This window comes from Berghia stephanieae, chromosome 13 (assembly GCF_034508935.2).
Source record: "Berghia stephanieae isolate SIO BIC M18660-M18661 chromosome 13, UCSD_Bste_1.3, whole genome shotgun sequence".
Classification (NCBI taxonomy): Eukaryota; Metazoa; Mollusca; class Gastropoda; order Nudibranchia; family Aeolidiidae; genus Berghia; species Berghia stephanieae.
The window spans coordinates 5,840,345-5,850,344 of record NC_088372.1 but is presented as its reverse complement, the minus strand read 5'-3'; the positions used below and the strand labels follow the sequence as shown (position 1 = coordinate 5,850,344).

The 10,000-nt window shown below is 36.2% G+C and overlaps 1 protein-coding gene across 2 annotated transcripts in view; it reads right to left on the bottom strand.

Annotated features, from left to right (window-relative positions):
- Window positions 1-10,000, bottom strand: part of LOC144958991 (uncharacterized) — a 71,191-nt gene that overhangs the window by 60,362 nt on the left and 829 nt on the right. The window lies entirely within an intron of this gene.

The following is a 10,000-nucleotide window of genomic DNA, read 5'->3' as shown; positions in this document are numbered from 1 at the left end:
GAAATCGTTTTACTATCAGGGGTGGACGTTTTGACTATAAACCATTTATTCTTCATGACCTTGAACGATACAGTAAATAAATTATGCCCACATCGAGGAAACAAATAGATAACAATGTGAAATTGAATGTAAGCTTCAATTTAATTACGAAAACAAGATAAAATGGACGTTTCGGGTTTCCCCTTTATCAACAAAACAGGATGAATGAAACACTCGTACAGATGAATGAGATACTGTGGTAGTACCGTTGTTAAGATGAATAAACAAAAACATTGATGGGCAGTAAATAGTATCTATGCTCCTTTGTAAGGAAGCACGATTTTTCCTTGTAAATCATCTCTCTGTTACGCACTGCATTGTGTTTCTTTATATTATGTATGATTTGTAAAACTTTTGAGTGTATTCCTCTTAGCCTGTGCTTGTGTCTGGATGAGACTTTTAGTGATCTCAAAATAAGTACTTTGACGGTGTGCTTTTGGAATCTACACCTGTTTCTTATTTGATCCAATTCCCCTTTGTCTTACCTTTTCTTGGATGCTTTATTGTAATTCTAGAACTTTTTACTATCCCATTTTCTTCCTTTTTACTGGCGCTGATATGACCTTAATGTGTTGCAATTGCCGTAAAACCCTTAAAAACAAACAAACAAGGAAGTACGAATTAAAATAGAACAATATATATTTCTGTTGTTTGTTTTTAGGTGTTTAACTATTCATGTCATTTAAGCGCCCGTTTCTGTCTTTTATCAATTTTTATCTAAAAGGTGCGTAATTAATTAAGTCAAAAGAGGGGAGGTGGAGGAAAGGAGAATGAGTGAATTGATTCCTATGTTTTTTAATTAGACGTAAACATAAAATGGCAACGAACTCGCTATCTAATTAATTTTCATTGCAAATAGTGGTCTTGTTTTCCTTGTAGTCGATACATACACACAGACACACACACACATACACACACACATACACACACATACACACACACATACACACACATACCCACACACACATACACACACATACACACACATACACACACACATACACACACATACCCACACACACATACACACACATACCCACACATACACACACAGACACACATACCCACACATACACATATACACAAAAACATACATACACACACATACACACACACACATACCCACACACATACCCACACATACACACACATACCCACACATACACATATACACAAAAACATACATACACACACACACAGACACACACACAAAGACTTACTCTATCTATCATTTATTAAAATAGATATTACTATTATTCCAGGTACACAGGTAAGGTCTGCTAACCAAACGCGATTGTGGGGCCTGATTTCACATCGTTGTAATAGACCACATTAATTTTGAGTTGGTTTAAGAGTACAGTATTTCCATTACAGCAATGAGCCCATTTCAGTTTAGGTTATCAGACCTGAAAATAAGTGCAAGTCGATTATATTCCTTTACAAAAACTAAGCAAATATATGTGACCCTTCGCCTCAAAACGGTATTAAGCCGGGATGGTTAAGATGTTGAAAATTGACTTTATCGCCAGAAATATCAGACTTGTGTTGAGTTTGTATGTTTTATTGAGGAGAATGGATACCATATTTTAGGGTGCTAATGCCAACAATTTATAATTTTGACCAGTTTAACATTTAATTCGGCTTTTGAGCATCTGGTTCGTTCCGACATAATACCGTTTTGAGACGATGGGTCACATATATCACAACCCTCGTAATATAATACATTCTTTTATTTATTATAGATAGTTCGAAGATGACGTCACTCAGGCCTTTGTTATTGTTATTGCCATCCGCGTTTGTGAGTTATTCTCACTAAACTATATTAACCAGACTATAAAAGTTCATGGTTACACAGAGTTTGAGTGTTGGTCCGTTATACTTCCGGATGGCAATGTTGTGAACTCCTTGGCCAAGCGCATTCTATCTATAGATAGTATGCGCTTGGCTAAGAAGTTCACAGCATTGCCATCCGTGTGTATCCATGAACGTTTATAGTCAGGTTAATACAGTTTAGTGAGCATTACTCATAAACGCGGATGGCAAAAAACAATAACAAAGACCTGAGTGTCGTCAACTAAGAACTATCTATAGAAGTTACTTATTTTTGCGGCTTTGTAGCCTTGTGGTAAGCTATGACACTCGCTTTCGGACCGGAAGGTCCTGGGTTCGAGCCTTGCACGGCGCATATTTGAGTCCTTGGAAAAGGCTCCTTACTCACATTCTCCCACCGTACTCAGGTGCAAAATGAGTACCTGGCTATTAACAGCGTTGTAATATATCGCCGAACAGGCATCATGTCCCGTCTTACATGATAAACGTTGCTGTTAATAATAATAATAATAATAATAATAATAATAATAATAATAATAATAATAATAATAATAATAATAATAATAATAATAATAATAATAATAATAAAGCGCACAGTGTCCTCAACAATGAGGCAACGATGTTGACCAGGGAGCCATTTGAAAAATGCTTTGAGCACATTTACTGGATATTGCGCTATATAAAAGTTCAATTTTTAAAAACATTATTATATATTTAATTTATTTCTTAATCATATTTAAAAAAAAAATATATTATATATAAGACACACAGAGAGTGCGTGTGAATTTTCTGTCGTCTCAATGAGCGAGCATTTAATTTCTCAACCAATGGGAGTCGCGGATTTGGCATTTGTTTGTGTACAAGATCATTTCATTGGCTGTTGTTTTATTTGTAAACACTGTCGATTGTGATGACTTTGACCCTTGAACTTTAACATTCCACAGATTTTTTCCTGAAGTATACAAATAACCCAGTTCTTTTGGCAATGCTGTAAGGTAATATGTGCGGCTATGTGGTCTTGTGGTATGACACCCGAAGGTCCTGGGTCCGAGCCTCGCGCTCGGCGCATAGTTGAGTCCTTGGAAAAGGCTCACCCGATTTACTTCAAATAAAGATTAAAATGCTCTGGGGAGCAAATTCTTTCAGAAAATGCAGAAAAAATGCAAATCCATAATTAATGTTCACCTTCCGACTGATTACGTCATGCACTGACACAATTCTGCCGTTTTATTAAAGAACACAGTATGTGCTATTTGTGACCTCTCGTCTTAAAACGGTATTAAATCGGGATGACCAGGTTGCTGAAAATTGAATTTGTGGCCAGAAATATCAGACTTCCGTTGAGTTCATTTGTTTTATAGAGGAGAATGAATATCATATTTTAGAGTGCTGAATACCAGTCATTCATCATTTTGACCAGTTTAGTTTTAATTCAATAAATAAAAATAAAAAATAAAATTCCCTTTATTCATCCCCAAGGGGAAATTTGTCTCTAGGGTCTATTCCAAGGGAAGACCGGAATAACCCAGGCGTTAGCCGCAGTGCAGCGCCGCAAACTGAGCTAGGGCGAAGTGACTTGCTCAAGGCCACACAACGCAGCGGGTAATCGAACTTGGTACCTTTCGGGTACGAAGCGAAGACCGTACCGCTGAGCCACGTTGAGTTTTTAGCATCAGTTTCATCCCGACATAATACCGTTTTGAGACGTTGGGTCACATTTGGTTAACATTGCATATACTGTGTTTTTAAAAACACCGGCAGAATTATTATGGTTTATCTGAAGTTTTGTAAGTGGAATGTAAACAATGAATCAAGACACTTGATTTGTCTGTGTTCTGATTGTTGTTGTTGATTGTTGTGTTTAGGTGAGAGCCCTTCCCATGTCAAGGTTACTCCATCCACGCCTACTCCTCTTACTCAGCTCTTTGATCTGCCTCTCTTCTCTCTCTCTCTCTCTCTCTCTCTCTCTCTCTCTCTCTCTCTCTCTCTCTCTCTCTCTCTCTCTTTCTACTCTCTCTATATATCTATCAATCAATCAATCTATCTATCTATGTATATATCTATGTATCTATCTATCTATCTATCTATCTATCTATCTATCTATCTATATATCTATCTATGTCTATCTGTATACATCTCTCCCAGGGACGGCTGGTAATAATGGGCAGGGTGGGCAAATACCAGCCTGTTTTTTCAAGTTATATGCTGTATTACCAGGTCCGAAATAATCAAATCTAAATTAGATAATTTCAAAAGTTACTACTTAAAATTGATACTTTGTACTGAAATCAATTTGTGTGTATTTTTGATAGATTGCGAATCACCATGCATCCCGTAATACATAAACCAGGATACGCTCCTGTTCTTTTTATCACCCCCCCCCCCCCCCCCCCAACCACTCCACTCCACTCCGCCCACATCGTCATCTCATCGTCACGTCGCCTGACGGTGATTTTGCTGTCTGGCCTCTCTAGTACTAGGTCGGGCTAATTCAAATGAGCCCACCTTATTAACCAGTGTACACTAAATAGAGATTTTGGCAAACGAACTTGTTCTTATTTATTGCCTTACTTGTGCTGGGAAGGTTCCAGTATTGAATTAAATTTATTAATTTACTAATATTATATCAATTTAGTATTAGTTTGTGTTGTTTTAATATATTTGTTTATCCATTTAAATTATTTCTTTTTTTCCCCTCGTTTTCTTTAGTGTTTCTCAAAACTCATTTATTTAAATTGTTTTCTTATTTGTTTGTTGTTGTTGTTGTTGTTTTTTGTTGTTGTTTTTGTTTTGTTTTTTAACAAATTAATTTGTTAATTCTTTTTTTTTTTATTATTCTTAAAGTAATTACCGCTGTATTTTTATTGCCAGACTAAATATTTTTGTAAAACAATGTAATTTTCTATTGTATTTCCTCTAATAAAACAAAACACTTTTATTCAAAAGTCACGACTAAATAAATATATAAAATACAACCACCATTTTGGTTTTCTCAACAATTGAATTAGTATACGAGAAATACTCTTCTGAGTAAGGAGATAGTTGAATTCTAAGTTATAGAGGAAATACGGAAGGGTGGGCAGATTCCGTACTTGCCCGTCCTGAAGCTAATATACATAAGATGGTTCGCGATGAAGAGGCGGGAAGCAAGGGATTGGTTGGGTAAGGAGCAAAGATAACACGGTAATTATTGTGACGATAGTCAAACGAATACATGAGGAGAGATTGGTAACATTATTTTGTCTTAATTATATTGTATGAAGTATTGGCGAAAGCCTAATATTAAATAAACGTTGTTTTTGTTTGTCTTATTTTGACTATGGAACTGATACTGATACTTGTCATAGCAGACCTGCCTACTTTAGATAGGAAAATAAAAATCGTAGTTTTCAGGGCTAATAAAATCGTAGATATTTTAACTACCGTTTAAAAAAATCACCGGAATTTTCGTCTGTTTTGATAGATATCAAATTTTAAAAAACGAGAAAAAATAATTGGAAACGTAATAATGATGGTGATGGTGGTATAGTGGTAGCGGTGGTGGTAGTAGTAATGATGATGGTAATATTATTATTATTATTATTATTATTATTATTATTATTATTATTATTATTATTATTATTATTATTAATTATTATTATTATTATTATTATTATTATTATTATTATTATTATTATTATTATTTTATTATTATTATTATTATTATTATTATTATTATTATTATTATTATTATTATTATTATTATTATTATTATTATTATTATCATTGTTATTATTATTGTACGTATTGGTGGTATTACTATTGTTGTATTTTTTTTTGGTGGTTATTAATGGTATCAGTTTATTGTTTGGTCCCATTTGCCATTATTTTCCACTTTCATGTATGTGGTCATCAAATTGTATGATTAATTGGCGAAAGCCTAAGATTGAATAAATTTTGTAATATCGTATGGTAACCATCATTGTCGACGACATCGTCGTTGTCATCATAATCATCATCATCATCATCATCATCATCATCATCATCATCATCATCATCATCATTAACAACAACAACAACAATATTAACAACAAGTACAACAATAGAAATAAAAACAATATCAACATCACCATACAATTTCCGTCATCGTCTCCACAACTATCATTCTAACCAACAGCACCACCAAAACCACTACCATAATTACCCCTCACCGCCTCGTCTTCCTCCTCCTCCTCCTCCACCACCACCACCGCTACCACTATTCCAACCACTACCACCACCGGCACAATCATTCTGACCACCAAGACAGCAGTAAAAATTATGCAATTTGAGCTCTGAATGAAACTCGAGTCATATCGCTGTTGTTGCTTCTCCATGAAAACTTTAAGGTTACTACGTACTACTGAAAACCAGAAATATGTAAAAGCAATATTAATATCGCCGTTGAGGGATTAAAGCATCTCTTTAATTTTTCGAGTGAAGGAAATGGACTTGTATTGTCAAGGTGTTGTCGCATTATGTCTCGTCGCTTTATTTTTTAGTTGTATTCTCTTTCGTGATTCATTTTTGATTACGTTTGGAAGAATTAAAATCTACTGGTATTGTCATTTCATTGTGAATGTGATTATTGGTGGTTGAAATATTTTTTGTTTAAAGGCGAAAAAAAAATCAAAAAAAATTTTTATTAAAAAAAAACAAAAAAATAAAAAATAAAAAATATATATCATATATATATATATATATATATATATATATATATATATATATATATATATATATATATATATATGACCGAATCCTCTTTGCCCAACCACTGTAAATAGGCTAGAACCGCCACTGATCTCTCCCTATCCATCAATCTATCCATCCACCCACCCATCCATCCGTTCATCCTTCCGTCCGTATGCCCGTCTATCTATCTATCTCTCTCTCTATCTATCCATCTATATTTCTCTCTATCCTTCCATCTGTCCATCCATCCCTTTATGATATCTTTTCTTTATTCCTCTCTCTCTCTCTCTCTCTCTCTCTCTCTCTCTCTCTCTCTCTCTCTCTCTCTCTCTCTCTCTCTCTACTTCCCTAACCTACTTCTCACTATCCCTATCCCCACCTTACCCCTCCAATAATACCGTAATCACACCCACCCACAAAAACACCCCATCCACACACACACCTCAACCAAATTATTTTAACACCCTATATCAATACATTCTATATATATAACATAACATTATTCATCGGCCCTATTATACGTTGTAAATCAAGTCAGATATCAACATCAACTCAAATCTATTCAAAATGCACCAGCCCAGCCCAGCCCAGCCCAGGATCTACCCTCAAGGAGAAGGGCTGGGCTGGGCTAAGCCCCCCGTGCCACACAAGTCACAAGCAACAACACATCGCCACATTCCACACGTATTTAACACAATACAGCCAACAACACATTACAATGTGACATTGAACTCCAGACACGGGTGTATTCACATCACTGCCTTTTCCCTGACAAAACACATTTAAAATTGTCTCCTATCGCCTCAAAACGGTATTATACTTTCCCTGACAAAACACATTTAAATTTGTCTCCTATCGCCTCAAAACGGTATTATACTTTCCCTGACAAAACACATTTAAATTTGTCGCATATCACCTCAAAACGGTATTATACTTTCCCTGACAAAACACATTTAAATTTGTCTCCTATCGCCTCAAAACGGTATTGTACTTTCCCTGACAAAACACATTTAAATTTGTCTCCTATCGCCTCAAAACGGTATTATACTTTCCCTGACAAAACACATTTAAATTTGTCGCATATCACCTCAAAACGGTATTATACTTTCCCTGACAAAACACATTTAAATTTGTCTCCTATCGCCTCAAAACGGTATTGTACTTTCCCTGACAAAACACATTTAAATTTGTCTCCTATCGCCTCAAAACGGTATTATACTTTCCCTGACAAAACACATTTACATTTGTCGCATATCACCTCAAAACGGTATTATACTTTCCCTGACAAAACACATTTAAATTTGTCGCTTATCGCCTCAAAACGGTATTATACTTTCCCTGACAAAACACATTTAAATTTGTCTCCTATCGCCTCAAAACGGTATTATACTTTCCCTGACAAAACACATTTAAAATTGTCTCCTATCGCCTCAAAACGGTATTATACTTTCCCTGACAAAACACATTTTGTCGCCTACCACATCAACACGGTATTATAATAGTCCCTTAGAGCCATTCGGGCCATGGGGCCGGAGTTTTTCCCGGTTCGATTTCTATAATAGCCCGAAACGGACAATAGCAATTGCTTGCTATCCTTTGGATATGACGCCAGTCTTATCGCAAAGTGCTTTCCGCGAAATCTACCGGTCTCAAATACCCATTCACTGCTGGATGAACAGAGGGAGGGGTCAGAAAAAAAGCTTGACTGCACTCCGGATCGATCTCCGTTCCTTTGCGCGTGAAGCGAGTGTTCTATCGTAGCCATCTTTAAGTTATAGATAGAATGCGCTTGGCCAAGGAGTTCACAACATTGCCATCCGGAAGTATAACGGACCAACACACAAATTCTGTGTAACCATGAACTTTTATAGTCTTGCTAATACAGTTTAGTGAGAACAACTCACAAACGCGGATGGCAAAAACAATAACAAAGGCCTGAGTGACGTCATCTGCATACTATCTATAACGAATACAACTCACGATTTGTTTTCTTTTGTGGCTGGCATTTTGACGTCATTTTTAGGTCAGTGTCAGCGTGGCCTTCATAAAGTTATAGCCTGATACTGACCAAAAAATGACGTCAAAATGCCAGTCTTTTGCCAAAAAAAAAGAAAACAAATCGTGAGTTGTATTCGTTATAGATAGTATGCAGATGACGTCACTCAGGCCTTTGTTATTGTTTTTGCCATCCGCGTTTGTGAGTTGTTCTCACTAAACTGTATTAACAAGACTATAAAAGTTCATGGTTACACAGAGTTTGTGTGTTGGTCCGTTATACTTCCGGATGGCAATGTTGTGAACTCCTTGGCCAAGCGCATTCTATCTATAACGGACCAACTCACAAAACTGTGTGTATCCATGAACGTTTATAGTCGGGTTAATACAGTTCAGTGAGCATTACTCATAAACGCGGATGGCAAAAAACATCAACAAAGACCTGAGTGACGTCATCTGCATTCTATCTATAACATAACGGTGTCCACGGTTCTACCAACTGAGCTACCGGGACCTCCAAAACGGTATTATGCCGGGATTTAACGTATGCTGATTGTTGAAATTCGGTAAAAAGTATGGAGCGGGAACTGGTATTGATAATTTAGCTTTTATATAGTGCAATATCCACAAAATGTGCTCAAAGCGCTTTACAAGGGGTCGCTGGCAAACAGCAACACTAATGTATAGGCCGCATGGGACGACGCCTTTTAGGCGATATTACAAATGGGGGGGGGGGGGGGGGCAGAGACCATGTTGTTAACGGCCAGATACTCATTTTACACCTGAGTACGGTGAGAGAATGTGAGTAAAGAGCTTTTTCGAAAGCGAGGCTCGAACCCAGGACAATTCGAATAATGATGAGAAAAATAGGGTATGAAGAAGTGTCAGAGGAAAACAGAGAATTAAAAGTCTGACCTTGTGACCCCTTTTATTCTCTGTTTTCTTCTTGCACTTGATTATTAAAATTCAGGTCAGAATCTTTAGACGTCTAACTCTCTCCTCACCGATCTATTTCCAGATTTTCCCCAGATAAGTCAAAACCACCCAACATAAAAATAGATTTTTAAAAACTTTTCACGATGATGATGATGATGATGATGATGATGATGATGATGATGATAATATAATAATAATAATAATAATAATAATAATAATAATAATAATAATAATAATAATAATAATAATAATAATAATAATAATAATAATATTGATAATAATAATAATAAGGGAGACCTTCCATAGGCTACTACATCCCAAGTATTCTTGTTCTAGTAGGGGGTTTGGGAGGGGGGAAGCTTTTTTTTTTATAGTCCTCCCCCCCCCCCCCCCCCCCCACCTCCCAAACCCCCTACTAGAAGTTCTAGTGTAGGGGGTTTGGGAGGGGGGAGACTTCAAAAAAAAAAAAAAAAAGAAGGTTCCCCCCTCC